This window comes from Pseudonaja textilis, chromosome 12 (genome assembly GCF_049901715.1).
Source record: "Pseudonaja textilis isolate UNSWEBS1 chromosome 12, rPseTex1.2, whole genome shotgun sequence".
Taxonomy (NCBI): domain Eukaryota; kingdom Metazoa; phylum Chordata; class Lepidosauria; order Squamata; family Elapidae; genus Pseudonaja; species Pseudonaja textilis.
The window spans coordinates 3,956,958-3,974,781 of NC_142001.1; the positions used below are offsets into that span (position 1 = coordinate 3,956,958).

The 17,824-nt window shown below is 46.8% G+C and overlaps 1 protein-coding gene and 1 long non-coding RNA gene across 2 annotated transcripts in view; one reads left to right on the top strand and one right to left on the bottom strand.

Annotated features, from left to right (window-relative positions):
• The window catches only part of LOC148124756 (uncharacterized), an 801,081-nt gene that overhangs the window by 195,566 nt on the left and 587,691 nt on the right, over positions 1-17,824 (bottom strand). The window lies entirely within an intron of this gene.
• The window catches only part of NEXMIF (neurite extension and migration factor), a 386,178-nt gene continuing 383,794 nt past the window's right edge, over positions 15,441-17,824 (top strand). Inside the window, exon 1 of the mRNA XM_087940871.1 lies at positions 15,441-15,562. The gene's annotated coding sequence lies outside the window, so the exon portion shown is untranslated. The remainder of the gene's footprint in view (positions 15,563-17,824) is intronic.

Consider the following 17,824-nt stretch of genomic DNA (forward strand, 5'->3'; position numbering starts at 1 on the left):
ACTGGAAAAATGAGAAAATATCATCACAGGAGGAAATCATTAAGAAAATATTGGAATGTGCTGAAATGAGTAGATTGACATTTGAAATTAGAGAACAAGATGATAAACAATTTTATAAAATTTGGGATCTTTTCTATCAATGGTTAGACAATAAAGTACAGTAATGAAATATGGAGACTTTTAGAAAATAATAAATATATAAAGATGTACTTCTTTCTTATTATATCTACAAAATGATTTTAGGATAGATTTGGGATGATAATATGAACTGTTATAAAACAAACTAAGTAAATTGTGATTATCTTGTAACACATGAATGAATAAAAGTATAGTCAAATGATTGATTAATAATGATACTAAGGTATTTAATTTTTGATTGACAATATGAGATTATATGTAATGTAATTATAATTGAAGACTATGAAATGGAAGCACAAAACAATTTGTAAACCAACCGGCACACTGTATGTATATATATATATGGAAGATGGCTTGATGTTTTTATGTTTTGTTTGTTTATGTTTGTTTTTAAAAACTAATAAAAATTATTTTAAAAAAAACAAGATTTCAAGTCTCACAATTGTCTAATAATATAGTCATAATTACCTGCTTTTGGAAAGAACCAGCGTTCTGGTTTTCTTTTGTCATCAAGGCTGTCCCAGTGCAGCCTGGCACCTGAAAACATCAAGTGGAAATAAACCCAAATGTCTGCCGGGTCGCGCCTTAAGCAAGAAGGAGTTTGGGGCCGCTTTAAAGGTTTATGCTTAGAAGATTGCACACGTGAGTAGGTTCGAGGGGCCGATGCTTGCAGTACAGTTATGAGAATTTTTGTACGAAGAAACAGATATTGGGTGGGTAGTGGAGGGAGAAAGGAAGGGGAGAAAAGGGAGAAAAGGTGAGCTGGAATTATCTATATCAATGTGATCTTGATTCTATCCCTCTGTTAATGCAGCCTAGGACTCTGTTGGCTGTTTTGGCAGCTGCAGGACACGTCTGGCTCATACTTAAGTAGTGGTCATCTAGAACAGAGGTTACCAACCTTTTGGACCTCAGGGACCACCAAACTCACAATTTTAGATCCCAGGGACCACTAACAGGTTCTGTGGCCTAATTTGTGGGTGTGGCTTGGTGGTCATGTGATTGGCTGGGCATGGCTTGTATGTAAATGTTATAAATATTTATATAAATATTGAATTTTTTTATTTAAAAAAAGAGCAACTTTTATCCAAAATCAGGCAAAGCAGGCAGATTGAGTTGCTCACAGAATCACAGATTCATTCTATCTGCCATTGGCTAGCTCAGTCTGTCACATAAAATTTGCTTGCAAGCAAACTCACAGAATTAATTCACAACACACCATGCATGTAAATATTGAATTTTTTTATAAAAAAGAGCAACTTTTACCCAAAATCAGGCAAAGCAGGCAGATTGAGTTGCTCACAGAATCATTCAGTGATCTATCTCTCTGCCATCAGCTAGCTCAGTCTCTCAAATTTGCTTGCCATTAGTCTGCACTGAATTTGCTTGCAAGCAAACCTTCAGTCCTAAGGGAGGTTCGGCTGTGCTGAGCCGAAGATCTAAAGACTAGCTAGAAAGCAAGAAATCCAACCATTTCCTGCTTCCTAGCTAATCTAAATCTCCTGGCACAGCAGAACAGAAGATGGTCGGAAAAAGGAAAAATAGAAATTTAGCGGGCAAGTTTGCTGGGTAAGGACTGAGTGGGCGAGGAGGGTTCCCACGGGCCATGTGGGTAGCGCAGCCTTGTGTTTCTGCATAGCCTGGATTAATTGCTTTGTGAGGGTGCTCTGGGAGTGAGATTTCTCTGCGGCCCACCAAAATTTTGTCACGGCCTACCAGTGGCCCGCGACCCACCGGTGGGCGACCACTGATCTAGAACAGGGTCTCCAACCTTGGCCACTTTAAGACTTGTGGACTTCAACTGGTTGGGGAATTCTGGGAGTTGAAGTCCACAAGTCATTGAGTGGCCAAGGTTGGACACCCCTGAACTAGAACATCTAGAGATGTCTTTCACAGTTGCTGCTGTTGAGCCAGGTACCCCCTATTCTGTACCCGTGCACCTGTTTTTTTCTGCCCAGGTGCAGGTTATTGTTTTTCTAACCACTGAACTGCATCTTATTAGCTGAGGTCCAATGTTCAAGTCTGCCACAATCCTTTTGAATTTTGAGTCTATCTTTCAAAGTGTTGACTGAAGTAGGCTATGATCTTGCAGGTGAGGTTATCTGGGCATAAATTGACCCACAATTTTTTAAACCCAAATATTCTGAATAATGATCGTGCTACTGATAAGCCGGTTGTGAAAATTATACAACATATGGTAAGTTTATCCATGGATGGGCTTATCTATGAGTATATATGGTGAGTCTTTATTTTATATTCCAGAATTGGAAGTTTAGCACAAATCTTGAAGGCTGACACATTGCCTCCACAGCATATTCATTCCAGTTTTTCAATATTTCTTATACAGAGGTAAATATTAAATCAATAGGACAATACCAACAAAGGAAAGGAATTTATAGAAACAAAGATAGAGGGAATACCTTGATGGGATTTTAACTCAAGAGATTGTTAACAGCCATCAAGTAAAAGACCAGGTAAAATTATTCTCAGGACTTCTAGACACCTAAGAGAAAGTTTGAAGAATATAATCATGAAGAATTTCAAACAACAATTGATGGTGGTTGGATGAAGGCCAATCATAGCTGTGTCAACTCATAAAATATTTTTGTAGTCTTTTTAGAGTTGCCAACAGATAGGGAGGGGGAAGCAGTGCAGCAGCTTGCAAACCGAAACTGCATTCCATAAATGTTTTCAAAGATAGTAACTAGGTGACCGAAGTTTCTGCCATGCAAAATTCTAACTGGAGAGCCTGATTGATGACTCTGGGCTATGGACATGACCCACTGAAGAATATGAAGTATAATACACCCAGAGGGTGTGGGGAAACCAGGGTCAAGGGTGACAATGAATGATGCATCTCAGAGTCGGCTACACCCAGGCAGTGCCAGCATGTTCACTCCCAATAAATCCTTTTGAAGTTTTGGAAGTTTGGCTCAAGACTCATGATTTAAATGGGTTAAGTGCTGGAATCCTGACAGCTGAATTTAACTGAGAAGCTTGATCTTCTCACTGGTAGGGGAAAAGACTCAGGGTGGCTAAAGATGCTTGGAATAACAGTGGAAGAGCAGGGAGAAGAATTCATGGGCAAAGCAACAATGGAAAATTGGTGAAGGGACAGCAGAGCTGCCTTTTCCCTTAAAACAAAGGAAAATGGGGAAGGTTCTTTCTAAAGGCTGTAGTAATATATGCCACAAAGCAAATGATGTTGGCATATAACATTCATAACCACGTGTACATATACTATGATAAAACTTCCTGTAAATCCAGCAAACGTGTGACTTAGAAGGAGTTTTTGAAATGGGATAAGCTGTTCCCACAGACCCTTGTGATAAATCTTCCTGGGAGGCCATCCGAGAGAAGACAAAACTAAAAAAAACCTCCCTTTTACCATCCTGTAATCCCTTAATTTATTGGATGAGGTTGAGTGTTTACTGGCCAGATGCCCTTCCTGACGCCATGTGGAGTTCGCAGCAGATACTTTCTTGGCAACCCGATAGAGACACATCTGCCGCTACTTAGGATTGAACTCTCAACCTTGTAAATGAGAAATGAGCATCTCCACCTCGAGGCCACCATGCTGCTCGGAGAGGAGACGAACAGGGTAACAGTGAGTTGGGATCAGCGGTGGTTATTCATCAGGTTATTCTGACCAGTTCTGGAGAATCAGTAGTGGAAATGTTGAGTAGTTGGGAGAACCGGCCAATCCCACCTCTGACTGGCCCCGCCCCCATCTATTCTCTGCCTCCCATCGAGTCTGAGCTGATTGGCTGGGTCTCCTTTGGTTGCCCTGCACAGGAGAACGGAGCTGGAAAGCAGGTTAGTGGGGTCGGGAGGGAATGGGATTTTGCAGTAACTTTCCCATGCCACACCCACCAAGCCAAGCCATGCCACGCCCACCAAGCCACGCCCACAGAACTGGTAGTAAAAATATTTGAATCCCACCACTGGTTGGGATCTTTTGCTACCGCCTAAACTAGAATTGTGGCATCAGGGATTCACTTTATCTTGCTATTCCAGGGTCACTGGGAGCAAAGGAGGTGATCAAACCAGGAATGGTCTATTTGCTTAACCAAACTTGGCAGGTAAACACAGCAACACCTTTGGGGAGTTTTCCAGCTTTTTCCCACAGAGGCCAGTGAATTAATCTCTTTTGACTTCTCTCTTTGGTGCATTGTTTGTTTGCTTGATGCATTCAAGAACGAACATTTTCTTCGAGATAGCTCAGCAGGAATTATTTGTACATTTAAACCATCCTTGGTACTCTACGTTCCAAGAAAACTGGGCACTAGCGCCAGTGCGCCAGTTGTTAAAAAGTACAAGATGCGTAGTGGCAGGGAAGATCAGGATGGCCTTAAGCAGGAACCAAAAAATGGAAATTTGGCTTTTCCCACCTTCCTTCTGTGCAGTGGCCGGAGCTGGCTGAACATCCAGTCGAAACAATCAGGCATTGTTGGCAATGTTTGCAGTTCTCCTTGCCCATCTTCTGAAAATACACTTAAAAGCGTTTGCATAGATTTGGCATTAGCTGTGTCGCACTTAAAGATTACAGGACTGGCCATTTTTGACATTTGTGGGTGTGAATTGTCTCATCTATTGACTAGTAGCCATCCTGAGGATGTTCCAATTCTTTGCAGGCACGTTTCCATCTGATCAAGCTTTAGGACTCAAGCTGTTTATAAATAAATGTTGAAAAACAGGCCTTTACCAATAGCAATCGGAAGCAAAAAAATATGTATCTTTTCCTGAGACATTTTAAAATTTTAAATGACCTCCTTTTACCCGAAGTTTGAAACGGGAAGTAATTCTCTACTTAGGGAAAAAGCATTTGCTCCTACTAAGATTCTGGAGATGATAGTCCTCGGATTATGACCACAATTGAGCCCAAAATGTATGTTGCTAAGTGAAACATTGGTTAAGTGAGTTTTGCCCCATTTTACGACTTTTCTTAGCATTGTTGTTAAGTGAATCATTGCAGCTGCTAAACTAGTAACCTGATGGTCATGGGAATCCGGCTTCCCCAATTGACTTTGTTTGCCAGGGGATTGCATGAGCCTGGGACATGGCAAAACCGTCATAAATATGAGTCAGCTGCCAAGCATTTGAATTTTGCAATGGTCTCAAGTGTGCAAAATGGTCATAAATCTCTTTTTTTCAGTGCCATTGTAACTTTGAATGGTCACTATATGATTCAATGTTGTAAGTCGAGGACTATCTGACAAGTATATGAAGTCACTTTTTTTTTAGTACAGGAGGTCCTCGACTTACAACAAATTGAGACAGGCATGCCTCAAATTCAGGTAAGAGCCTGGAAGATGATGATCATTCATTGGCTAAAAATGCATTTCTTCCCAGAGGGACTGACCCCTCTAGTACTGACTGATAACTTCCCCTCCCCTGGAAACAGGCAATAGACCACCAGCTGGGCTCCTGTGGGCCCTCACCAGTATTCTTAATGTCCCCAGGCTTTGACTAAGCAAAGCAAGTAGTAATCAATAGACCGAAGGACATGGAGTTCCGAGAAGAACTAAATAGGTTGGCTCGCCACAGCAGGGACAGAATGAAACAAGGAGTGTGGGAATCAGCAAGATATCTAACTGATCTGATCTTCCCAAAACAAAGAATAGCATTCTTCAGAGCCAGATTTAACATTCTCCCATCAGCACCCCTTCAGGGCAGGTATAAGAAAACACCAATAGCAGAATGGGTATGTATATGTGGTAAAGGAGAAGTTGGAGGCATCTCACCTGTTTTATTGTACTGTGAGTTAGACAGAGTTTATAGGACATTGTATATTCTCCCCTTACTAGAGAGATTGCCAGGGAGGGCAGACAATTTTTATGTGGACTTTCTCCTCCAGGACTCAAACCCAGCTATTACACGTGCCTTGGCAAAATTCTGTGTTGCTGCAATGTCTACCAGAAAAAAATTGGTTACAGAATTATAGCTGTCAATTTGTCACAATTTTTGGAGATAGAACAGTGTTTGGAAAATGATATTTACACACATACTTACTGGCTCTCCATTCATATAAACCAGGGAGTGCCCCTAACTATTTGAGAACTTGTATTTTCTTAACGGATGTTTTTATCCACTATTAGTGTATTATAATGTGTCAGTATTTTTTTTATACATATTGTAAATAGTGATGTCTATTGCTGGTCTATAACCATAATAAAGTTATATTCTAATCCTCAACTTACAACAGTTTATTTAGTGACCCTTCAAAGTTACAGTAGCACTTATGACCATTGTTTCTCCTTCAGCACAATATGTGAATCCAGTCATTGTGGATTCTAAACCAGGGGTCTCCAACCTTGGCCACTTTAAGACTTGTGGACTTCAACTCAGATTATGGCTTAGCATGTTTGAACTCAGCCAGCAGGGGCTTATTCAAGCGACAGCTAAGCATGACCTGCGAAGTCTTTCCTAACTCAGTGGAATGGCTGAGTTCAGTCACTGGTGCTGCAAAAGTTTGGGTGGGCTTCTAATCTCCTCAATAGCCCTTACAGGTATTTGAATTAAGAGTTAGAATCAAAGTTTGGCCCTCTATTTTAATATTCTAGGTCTAGGAGCTCCTTGAGGCAGAACCGTTCCGTAGAGACCATTCAGAAGACTGGATAATAATCTTTATTATTATTGGTAAGGCATCTCACTGTTATTATTAATTGTTAATTCGGTTATTTTTATCCTATGCTTCTACCATGGATATTGTACTGTAGTTTCTTGATTGTAAAGTGTGGGTATTTTATTGCTGATTGTCATGGGTTTCTAACTGATTATGGCATATGGATGTAATCAATCAAGCAACCAAGCAATGTCTTTTGCTTGCTAGAACCCAATGTTGCAGAACCATCTTGATGAATGTTCAAGTGCTTCTTTCTAAAGTATGGCAGCCTCTTTCCTCATACTCGGGGATCAGCACGTAATGATGATGTACCTCCGAGCACACTTAAGACTACAAATCACAGAATTCCCACTCAGCCTGACCAGGAATTCCGAGAGTTTTGGTCACATCAGCTTTGGAGGACAGCAGATCGAGGAAGAATCAGATGATCAACTCTTACTGAACAAGACTTGATGTTCCCCTCATTGTGATTCTTGAGGTGCTTCTCTCTTGAGATAAACACAAAGCATTTGGCCACTTGGAATGGCTTCTTCTTCTTTTGAGGGTACTCTGAAGAGTAAATCTGGGGAGAAAGCTTTATTTCAATTCCGATGGAAGTCCATGCTGGGTGGTCAATTGATAAACCAGTTTCAAATCATCTACAGAAGATGTCCCAAGCAAAAAGAAGTGAGCTCTTGCCTTCCTCCCTCCAATTGCCATCAAGGCTGGAGCAGACATGTTCCCAAATCCCACAATATAAGTCACGTTAATCATGGTGAACGCAAGACTGAGCTCTACATACAACCATATTCTATTTTACACTTCTAACTCAGTAAGGATTATTCCCAAACTACTACAACTCCTGCCTTCATTTTGTGGAGTGTCAAGCTTGACGATAAGTATGAAGGAGTTGATATTTTTTTTTTTTTGCTTATCAGTGTTAATGGGCTTAGGAGTGGGAACTTCAGAAGCTCTTGAAATGTTTTGCTTTTTTCAAAAAGCTTGGAATATTAATAACAAAAGAACTGGAGCTTAATCCCTGCCAAATAAGTGGATACATGCAATTAAGTTAGAAGAGGAGATGCTTCCAAGATACAGTGCTGTATATTGGGGCGTGGGGGTGATTTTTTTTCTGTTTCAAAAGGCATCTGAACTGTATTTCATTTTTCTACTGAGCTATATTTTTTATTTCCCATTTTTACTTTTATTTTATTTTTTACATTGATGGTGGCTGCTGTTCATTCTTCCTCTGCTCTGGCTCTAATCTTTGAGCAAGTTAACATACATGAAGCCAAACCTGGTGCTAATCATGGCAAAGTCTCACCTAGCAAATAAACTCTAAACGAGGCTGCACATTCTGATACGTTTTCATGCTTTTGCTTGTGTCTTGGGAGCAAACTTTAGCCAGCAATTCCTGCCTACCAACTTCCAACGCAGAGAAATAATTTAACAATAAACAACAGCCTCACCAAGGAACCACCAAGAATGATGCCATCAGCACTGACTGGGTGAGCCACATATGTATGAACAGAGAATAAACCCCACTCCCTTCCAGCACTGATGATGATATGTAGTTGGGTAATGAAACATCTGCAAGAAAAGAGCTGAGCTCAGATAGCACCAAGGATCCTAGTCTTCCTCCTCCTCCTCCTCCTCCTCCTCCTCCTCCTCCTCCTCCTCCTCTCTCCACTCTCCACTCTCCACTCCCTTCTAGCACTGATGATGTTAGCTAGCTGGGTAATGAAAGAAACATCTGCAAGAAAACCACCAAGCTCAGAGAACACCAAGGACCTCACAGTTCAACATTCAGTTATAAATATTCTCTTCTATTCATTCTTGCTTTATGTCAGGCCCTGCTACTACTTCATGTATTTCTCAATGATCTTTTCTTTCAGATATAATGAAGGCCAAGATCAAAACTTGGATCAATACTTTTAGCGTTGTGTATATACTCAGAGCATATCCTCTGGCAAGGGCTCCTGCAGAATTCTTAATCTCCAACTTAAATGAAAATGGCTTCGTACATTGAACTCATCCAAACCATAATAGTCCCCAATTTACAGCCATTCATTTAGGGACCATTCCAAGCTACGGAGGCACTGAAAAAAAGTACTTAAGGCCTGTCCTTCCATTTATCTCCACGGCCACATGTTTAAAATTTGGATGCTTGGCAACTGAGTCATATGTATGACGGTTGCTGGGTCCCAGGGTCATGTGAACCATTTGCAACCTTTTGACAAGTCAATGGGAAAGCCAGATTCACTTAATATCTGTGTTACTAACAACTGCAGTGATTCACTTAACAATTGTACCAAGAAAGGTCATAAAATGAGGCAAAACTCACTTTACAACTATTTTGCTTAGCAAGAGAGATTTTGGGTTCAATTGTGGCTCTTAGTCAATAATTACCTGTAATCGTCTTCTTTCTTTTTTCTTTTTAACCTATAATCCTCTTCATATGACTTTGGAAGTAAATGTATCTATGTTCTCCTGGAAGTGATATTGTGGTGTTGCAACTCACTTTACTCATTCAGAAGCAATGCAGGTAATGCTTCCTCTTACAACAGTTCATTTAGTGACTGTTCAAAGGTAAAAGACAAAGGTTCCCCTGGCACACATGTGCTACTCGTTTCTGGCTCTAGGGGGCACTGCTCATCTCCATTTCAAAGCCAAAGAAAAGCCAGCGCTGTGGTCATGTGGCCGGCAGGACTAAACGCCGAAGGCGCATGAAACACTGTTCCCTTCCCACCAAAGGGGTCCCTATTTTTCTACTTGCATTTTTTTAATGTGTTTTCGAACTACTAGGTTGGCAGAAGCTGGGACAAGGAACGGGAGCTCACTCCGTGACGTGGCGCTAGAGATTCGAACCGCCGAACTGCAGACCTTTCTGATCGACAAGCTCAGCGTCTTAGCCACTGAGCCACTGGGTCCCTTGTTCAAAGTTACAACGGCCCTAAAAAAAAGAAACTTATGACTGTTTTTCACACTTAAGACCGTTGCAGCATCCCCTGATCACACGAATAAAATTCAGATGCTTTGCAGCTGGTCCATATTTATGACAATCGCCGTGTCCCAGACTCTGGTGTTCATCTCTTGTGACCTTCTGACAAGCAAAGTCCTCAGGGAAGCCAGATTCACTTAACAACCCTGATTCACTTAATAAACGTGGCAAGAAAAGTTGTAAAATTCACTTAACAAATATCTCACTTAGCAACAGAAAATTTGGGCCCAACGATGGTCATAAGTCGTGGATTAATTGTACATAATTTTTCTCTTTGGTGGGGTCTACATTAACATCCCCCCTTGCTCCAAACTGTATGATATTGGGGCGGGGGGAGTAAATTGATATCTCGGGGTTCTGATTCTCTCTTATCATCACAAATGTGGCTTCTGGAGTCACCTCTGACCACCAGAGAAGTCTTGAGCCGGGCTGTGTCATCAGGAGCTTCTCCCTGTTGTGGCTGGACTTCTGATACTAGAGAATTGAGACTCTGGAGGTTGGGAAGGAGTTTGCCATTAACATACTTTCTTTTCCACACATACACCAGGCTGCCTGTAAATTCACCGTGTCAAAAACCTAGCCGATCACCTTTAGAATCAGGAACTAAACTTCTGCAGTTGACATACTCTCTAAATCAGGAGGTCTCCAACCTTGGCAACTTTAAGCCTGGAGGACTTCCAACTCCCAGAATTCTGGGAGTTTGTTTATTTATTTGTCAAGCATGTGTTAGATATAAGTATAAACATGATTGTTAATACATGAAAATGGATACGAATAAAAGGAAACATTTGGACAGGGATGATAGGCACACTGGTGGGCTTATGCACACCCCTTACACACCTCTTAGGAATGGGGTGAGGTCAACAATAGACAGTCTAAGGTTAAAGTTTTGGGGGTTTGGGGAAGAATCCACAGAGTCAGGTCGTGTATTTCAAGCATTGACCACTCTGTTGCTGAAGTCGTATTGAAGTTCTCCAGGCTTAAAGTTGCCAAGGTTGGAGAGCCCTGCTCTGAATCCATACGTCAACCCTTTCCAACTAAAATCTTTCTCCAGCCATGGTTTATGGAGTTTGTTTTTCCTCTGAGCTGCAGTTGGGCAGCGAAGGCCTCTAATTTAGCTTGAGGCACTTTGGGTGAGATTTCAATGTGTTTCCTCACTATAATATGCTTGGATTTGCCAATGTATTAAGGTGCCTTTATTTTTCTTAGTGAGATTGGAACGAGTTTCTGCATCAGGATAGCCAGCCACTTCATTTAAAACGATCTGCCAATCTTACATTTCCCTGTGTAAGTTCTCTGACTGAAGGCCTGGCAATTCCGATTCCACAGACCCTCCGACTGAAATAAATGGAGTAGTGACCTCTTTGTACCTCTGTTGATGTAAAGCTTGTCTCCCATGTCTCCTCTGAGTGATTTTTCTCTCTCCCCTCCTTCCTCCTCTTTTCAAGTAATATCATAATAATTGTATCATCAATTTGCTGTTCCAGATTTTCAAGAGATCCCTAATTTACTTTCAAATCTATCTTCATGAATACGGTGTCCCTCTTGATTTGGGCTGGTAAGCTAATGACTTTTCATTTGCAGAACCCCATTCATCCAAATTAAATGTATCAGGAGAGACTACAGCTGCACTGACTACAAGAATTTCATCTACTGTAATTGCTGAAGAAACCTTTCTAAAATATATACTTTTTAAAAAAATACCTTCAAGATTTAATTCAGGAAATGGTCCATGTTGTCCTCCTTGGGCTTATTCTTCAGATGAAAACAATGGCCACACCCTAAAGCTGAGGGAGACGAGGAGTTCAGAAATGTGAAAAATAAATAAAACTAAATTAGTAAAATAAATTCTCATTAGAAATGTGTCAATCAATTGGTAAAACCAGCGGTGCATTAGATCTTCCACCTGCCCCGTGACATCGATGCACCCAAAGGTTTCTCAGGCGAGTCGCAGTGACCTGATTCAAAAGTTGTTTGGTTACTCATTGTCAGCTGGATTGTCTTCGGGGGGAATCACGTAGTTAAATATCCACCACTTCAACCTGTCCCAAAAGTGCTTTTTCAAAAATCCAGAAGCTTCTTGGATGAGAAGCAAAACGTCTTCCAAGGAAAGAAAAAAACTAGGAAAGTCCAGTTGCCTTTTGAAAAGGACCTTCGGGACAAGATGAGTGAGAGTCTCCAAAGACACTTCAACTTGTCCTTACCACGATCCCTAACTCTTCCAAGAACATTTTGGTGATTTCTTTCATCCTGTCCATCTCCTTTAGGTCAGGGCTGTCAAACTCCTGGCCCGCAGGCTGGATGCGTCATGCTCTGGCCACGCCCACGCCCGGTTTAGTGAAGGGTGGGAAAGTCCTGATACGTCATGTGACGCCTCCCTGACGACGTGAGTTTGACATCCCTGCTTTATCCCCTATTTCTTCCTGCTGAAAGTAGACCAAGAACCAACAGAAGGAAGCTTCACAGAGGACAAGGCAAAGTCCAAAAATGAGGAACTTTCTGATTGAGAGCTCTAAGAAGTCAGCCTTGCAAGATAGGTCCAGACAAGGAGCACATCCAGATAAACCTGCCCTCAGGTGTTTTGGAGAATAGGTTGACCGCTCCTTCTCCATGGCAGCTCTTCAAGTACTGGAGGATGCTATCATGTCACCTCTAATCCTTCTCTTTGTCAGGTAAGACATGCCTACTTTCCATAGCCATTCATGGCATCATCTTTGTTGCTCTTCTCTGCGCTTTTTCTAGAGTCTCAGCATCTTTTCTGTACTGTGGGGACCAGAACTAGGCCCAGTAGTCCAAGTGTGGCCTTACCAGTACAGTATAAAGTGGGGCTAACAGTTCATAACCTTGATACTATCTCTCTGTTGATGGACTGCATTAGCCTTTTTTGACAGCTGCAGCACACAACATTTAAATGGTTGTCCACTAAGGCACCTAGACCCCTCTTGAACCAGACACCACCTATTCTATATCTGTGCATTTGCGTTTTTCCTACCCAAGTGTAAGACATTACTTTCCTCACCACTGAATTGCACTTTGCTGGATAGGGACCGTGCTGAAGTCTGTCAAGACCCTTCTGTATCCTGAGCCTATCTTTTAACCTGTTGGTTATTCCCCCCAACTTGATGTTATCTGCAAATTTGACAAGTTCCCCTTCCATCTCCTTGTCTAAATAATTTACAGAGAAGTTGAAAACTCCTGGGCTTAAGACAGAGCCTTAGGGTACCCCATTGCATGCTTCCCTCCCTATAGAGGTAGCTCCATTGAGGACTACATGTTGAGTGTGGTTAGTCAGTCAGTTGCAAATCCACCTGGTGGTGATACTGTCCATTCCACATTTTTCTACCTTACCAAGGAAAAAGTTATGGTTTACTTTGTCAAGTTCCTTACTGAAGACTATACTACACCCACAGCATTTAGAATCAGAAAATGGGGCTGGAAGGGGCCTTGAGATCTTCTAGTTCAACCCCTTGATCCACTAATATAGTCACTTTATAAAAGAAGGCAACAAAGTTGGTTTGGCATGATCTGTTTTTAAGACCCATGTTGGCTTCTAGTAATAATTTTGCTCTTTGCTCCATTCCTGTTAGCTCTTATCCTACAACCCTGAAAGCTGGTAGGAATCTCTTCATTTATTCCTAGCAAGAGTTATTCCTGACTGGGAAGGTGGCAGACCAGGTAGAGGCACACCTTCAGATGCCACCTTACCTGCTACTTGATGGAGGCACTTCATTCAGACTAGTTTTCTGAACTGGGCCACTTGAAGATGTGGGCTTCAACTCTCAGAATACTCTAGCCAGCATGATTCTAAACACTGGTTCAGACTAATAAATAACTTAACAACAACAACAAAACTTGAGGGTAGGAGAAGAAGAAATGGGTGGGAGATAGAGCCAGCCTATAACTAAGGAGAAATTTTCTGAAAGTGAAAACCATCAGTGAAATAGCTTGTCTTCCAGAATTGTGACAGCTTCATCACTGGAGGCTTCAAGGACAGACTGGACAGTCACTTGTCTGAAATGGTATGCTTGAGCCAGGGGTTGGACTAGAAGACCTCTAAGCACCCTTCCAACCCTGTTATTCTATGTTCTAATATTACAACTGGTTCTTTAAGCAAACACACAGTTATGGTGAGGTGTGCCCTAAATTTCAGATCTGGTCCATCTCTGATTTAAATTTCCCTGTGTTCATTAATTATTTGCTCATGGATTAGCATTAAATGATTTCTCTAGCCACTGTATATATGATATTCTAACCTGCATAGCTTCCAAGAGGTAAATACCCTCTCTCCTTTTTTCCAGAATTCTTATTCTTCATCTCACGGGTTGGAGAACTCAGATATGGCCCTAAGAATGAGGCACGGATAGCGAAACGTCTTTGAATTTGCAACATTCATTCTATTTAATTCCTTTGATATAAATATGGCAAATTCCATATGGAGGTTTTTATTATAGCAACATGTCTCCTGGAATTAGTTGAAATTTACAGAGCAAGAAAGCAACCCCTTACTGAATGATGTATTGGCCGTTTTTCTTTTAGGAAAGGTTTCTTTTTACTCGCACCAAAACAGTTTTATTTTCTCTCATCGGGAACTTCTGTTCAATCCCCGTGTGTCGTTGGGTTTTAGGGTGGTTTTTGGGGAAAAGAAAAGCTGCTGGGTTGTTCTGAAACATTGCAAGGTTCCTCCGAGCAATCCTAAAGGCTCTTCTCCCCTCGCCGGCTCTGCGCAGAAACTCCCTTCCTGTGGATGAGAGCAGCCGGGGACCAGCTTCCCCAACCGGGCGCCCCCCTCCAGGTGTGCGGCGCCTCCTCGGCCTGCAGTCCCAGCCCCGCAGGGAAAGGAGGTTTCCCGAGCGGGGGCAGGAAATCGGCCTCCCCCCCCACCGGCCCAAAGTCCGAGCAAATCTCCCGCCGGGGCCGCTTTGACTTCGGCCTCGAGCTGAGCGAGGACCCGCTGCTTTAACGCCGCCCGTCCCGAGCGGGAGCCGCGAGGCAACTCCGAGGAAGCGGCGGCGGCGGCGGCCGGAGCTGCGGCACGAAGAAGCTCCCGTTCCCCGGGCACCGGCAGCGTCGGCTCGCCCAGCTCTTTGCTCCGGGCGCCGCAGTCCCAACCAGCCCGGCCCGATGGCGCCCGAGCCGCGCTGCCTTCCGCGCCAGCCGCGGGACTTGGAAGCGGAGCTCGGCTCGGCGCGCAGGGCAGGCGAGCTCACCGGCGCGGAGCTGCCCGGCCGCCTCGCGCTTCCCCGCCGCCCGCTTCGGCGCTCGAGGGGGCCCGGCCGGAGACTCCGCGTCCTTCTTCCCTTCCTTCCCAGGGCAGGTGGCAGCGCCGCTCCCCGCGCCGGCCCTGGGGAAACGCCCGCCCGCCAAGCGGAGGGGCGGCGTCGGCAGCGCCGCGGCCCTTCTGGATGGGCGCAGGCAGGCCGGGGCTGGAGGAGGCGGCGGCAGCGGCGGCGCCGCGCGGGAGAGGCGGCGGCGGGGAGGGGGTCGGGCGCGCCCCCTCCCTCCTGCTGCCCGCCCGAGCGGCGCTGCGCGGGGCCGGGGCGGGCGAGCTGCGGCTCCGGCGGCGGCGGCGGCGGCGGCTGCTCCGTCCGCCTCTCCATCCTTGGCCCCTCCCGGCCGTGGAGGCGGAGGCGGCGGCGGCGAAGGAGGCGGAGGCGGAGGCGCGGGGCAGAGGCAGGCGCGTCCACCTGCACGCGCTGGAGCGCAGGGCGCATGGAGGAGCCGCCGCCGCCGCCGCCGCTGCCGCCTGAGGAGCCAGTGCCGCAGTAGCCGCTGCCCTGCCTCGCCGCCCGCAGCCCTGCCCGCACCGGCCGCGCCGCAAGGTAAGCCTCGGGCGGGGAGGGGCCGGGCGGGGGCCTTTTGTGCCAGCCGGGGAGGCGGCGGCGGCGGCGGCGGCGGCGGCGTTTTCTCCGGGCGAGCTGCGGCTGCAGCAGAGGCGGGCGGGGGAGGCCGGCGGGCGGAGGGGCGATGCGGGCGGCGCAGCCTGGCGGTCCCCGGTCGCTGGCGTCGGCGGCAGGCGAGGCCCGGCGGCTGCCGAGCTTCCGGGCGGTGTGGGGGAGGGCGGGGGGTGGCGGGGGCGCGAGGCGGGCGGGGACCGTTGGCGGCGGCTCAGCCCCGGCTCGCCTCCTCTCTGGCCGCAGCCGCGGGAGCCAGGGCGGGCGTCGGGGTCGCGGGCAGCCCAGGCCGAGGGGTGGGGGGTGGGGGCGAGGCGGGGGCTGCGGGGCTGGAAGTTCCAGCCTTTTCTTTGTAAACCTGCCCAAGGGGGAGGGGAGGGAGCCCCAGCCGGCCCCTTTGTTGGACGCCCAGCCTCGGCAACCGGCCTTGCCCGCCGGCCTCTCCGGGCGGCCGTCCTTTCGCGCGCGGTCCCCGGGGAGACTGGCCGGGAGCTCGGGCTCAGGCGAGGCGGGCAGGCGGGCTCGCGAGGCGGCGGCGGCCGGGGCCGGGCTGGGCGCTGGGGGTGGGGTGGCGGGGGGATGCAGCGGGGCCTGGATGCTGCCCTCGCCCGGGCGGCTCCGAAGTTCAATGCGGAAAGCGGCGGGAGGCGGCCCGAGGTCCCCGCCGGTGGCGGAGAAGAGCCCTGGGATGCTGGGATGCGCTAGTGGCGGAGCCCCGGCCGCTCCCGCCGCCTGCGCGGAGGAGGCATGGAAGGGGCCGGGCTCCGTCCGACCGACTCCGAAGCGGCGTTGCTTGGCCCCGATGCGGCGGGTTTTGTTGTCGGGCGCAGCGATCCCTCCTGGCGGCCTTTTCATTCTTCTGCCTCAGGCCGAGCCGTTGCTCGCTCGCTTTCCTCTCCCCGAAGCCGCGCAGCTCCGAAGGGGGCCGTGAGGGAAGAACTTCGTGGGGGAAGGATCCCGGATCAAGCCGGCTCATCCAGCCAAAGTGGCCGGGGCTTTGAGGCTCGATCCGGGGAGTGGGAGCGGGGGAGAAGGAGGCAAATGCCCAGCTCGGAGCGTCCTTCACCATCTGCCCAGGAAGCCCTTCGAAAATGGGGCTCTTGGCTTTGGGCCTCTTCCCGGCCTTCCCATCCCCAGAGGCCTCACTCCCCCCCTGGGCCTGGCAGAGGGGCGCCTGTGGCCGGTGGGGAGGTTGACAGGCCACACATTCATTCGGGGAGGGGGCAGCAACAAGTGCAAAGTCGCTTTTGGTGACCTCGCCTGTGTAATATTTTTCTTATAAGTATCTATCTCGTGTATTCAAAACTGTGTTTATTCTTATATAGCTGTATCTTAATGTAAGCGATGGACAGATCCAAACAATACTAAAAGTACCACTCATGGGTGGGAGCGGGGGAGAATCTGACGGTGGTGCATTGAAGCAGCCTCTGAGGAGGCAGATGGAAGCCTTGGGGAGCCTGGTGCTTTTGCTGGAAATGATGGAGCAAGTCGGCTCCGCGGGAAGGAGCAGAAGGGAGAAATAGCAGAAGACGGGGAAACTGGCAATAATAAACTCGCCCCGGTTTCAAGCAGGTGTTTTTCTAGCTCTGTCTGGAGATGTGAGAGATTGAACCGCCGGCGGCGGCCTTCTGAAAGTAGGTGGGCTTCTTCCAGGCTGGGAGGGAAGGGCTTAGGGGTTGAGGTGGCCCTTTCCCTCCACTCAGGTTCATCCCTGGGGTGGAGCTGCCTTCCGAGCATGGATGCACGTGGCCAGAGGAGCCTCCAAGCCAAGCAGCTTAGATTTGGGGTGCAGAAGTGGGGAGCTACGTTGCAGAGCTCCACTCAGGGCAGGGCCTCTAACCTTGGGAACTTCAAGACTTGTGGACTTCAACTCTGGCTGAGGATCTCCGGGAGTTGAAGGTCCACAAGTCTTGAAGTTGCCAAGATGGGAGCCCCCAAGGGTGTTGAGGAAGGGGAGGTCTTCCAGGAAAGTCTTCTTGCCTTCTGTGCCTGGGGAGCTACGTGGATGGAATCTCAAGGCTTGTATGTGTGTGCGCAGGAGGGACCGGCCGCCTCTTGGCGTGAGTGTTTTTATTGGCCAAAGGACCGGCTGACTTTCCTTCCTGGCATTTGAATCAGGGAGATAGTTGCTGATACCGCTTGAGAAGCGTGGCTGCTCAGTAGCCCTTGGGGGTGGGGGTGGGGGAAGTG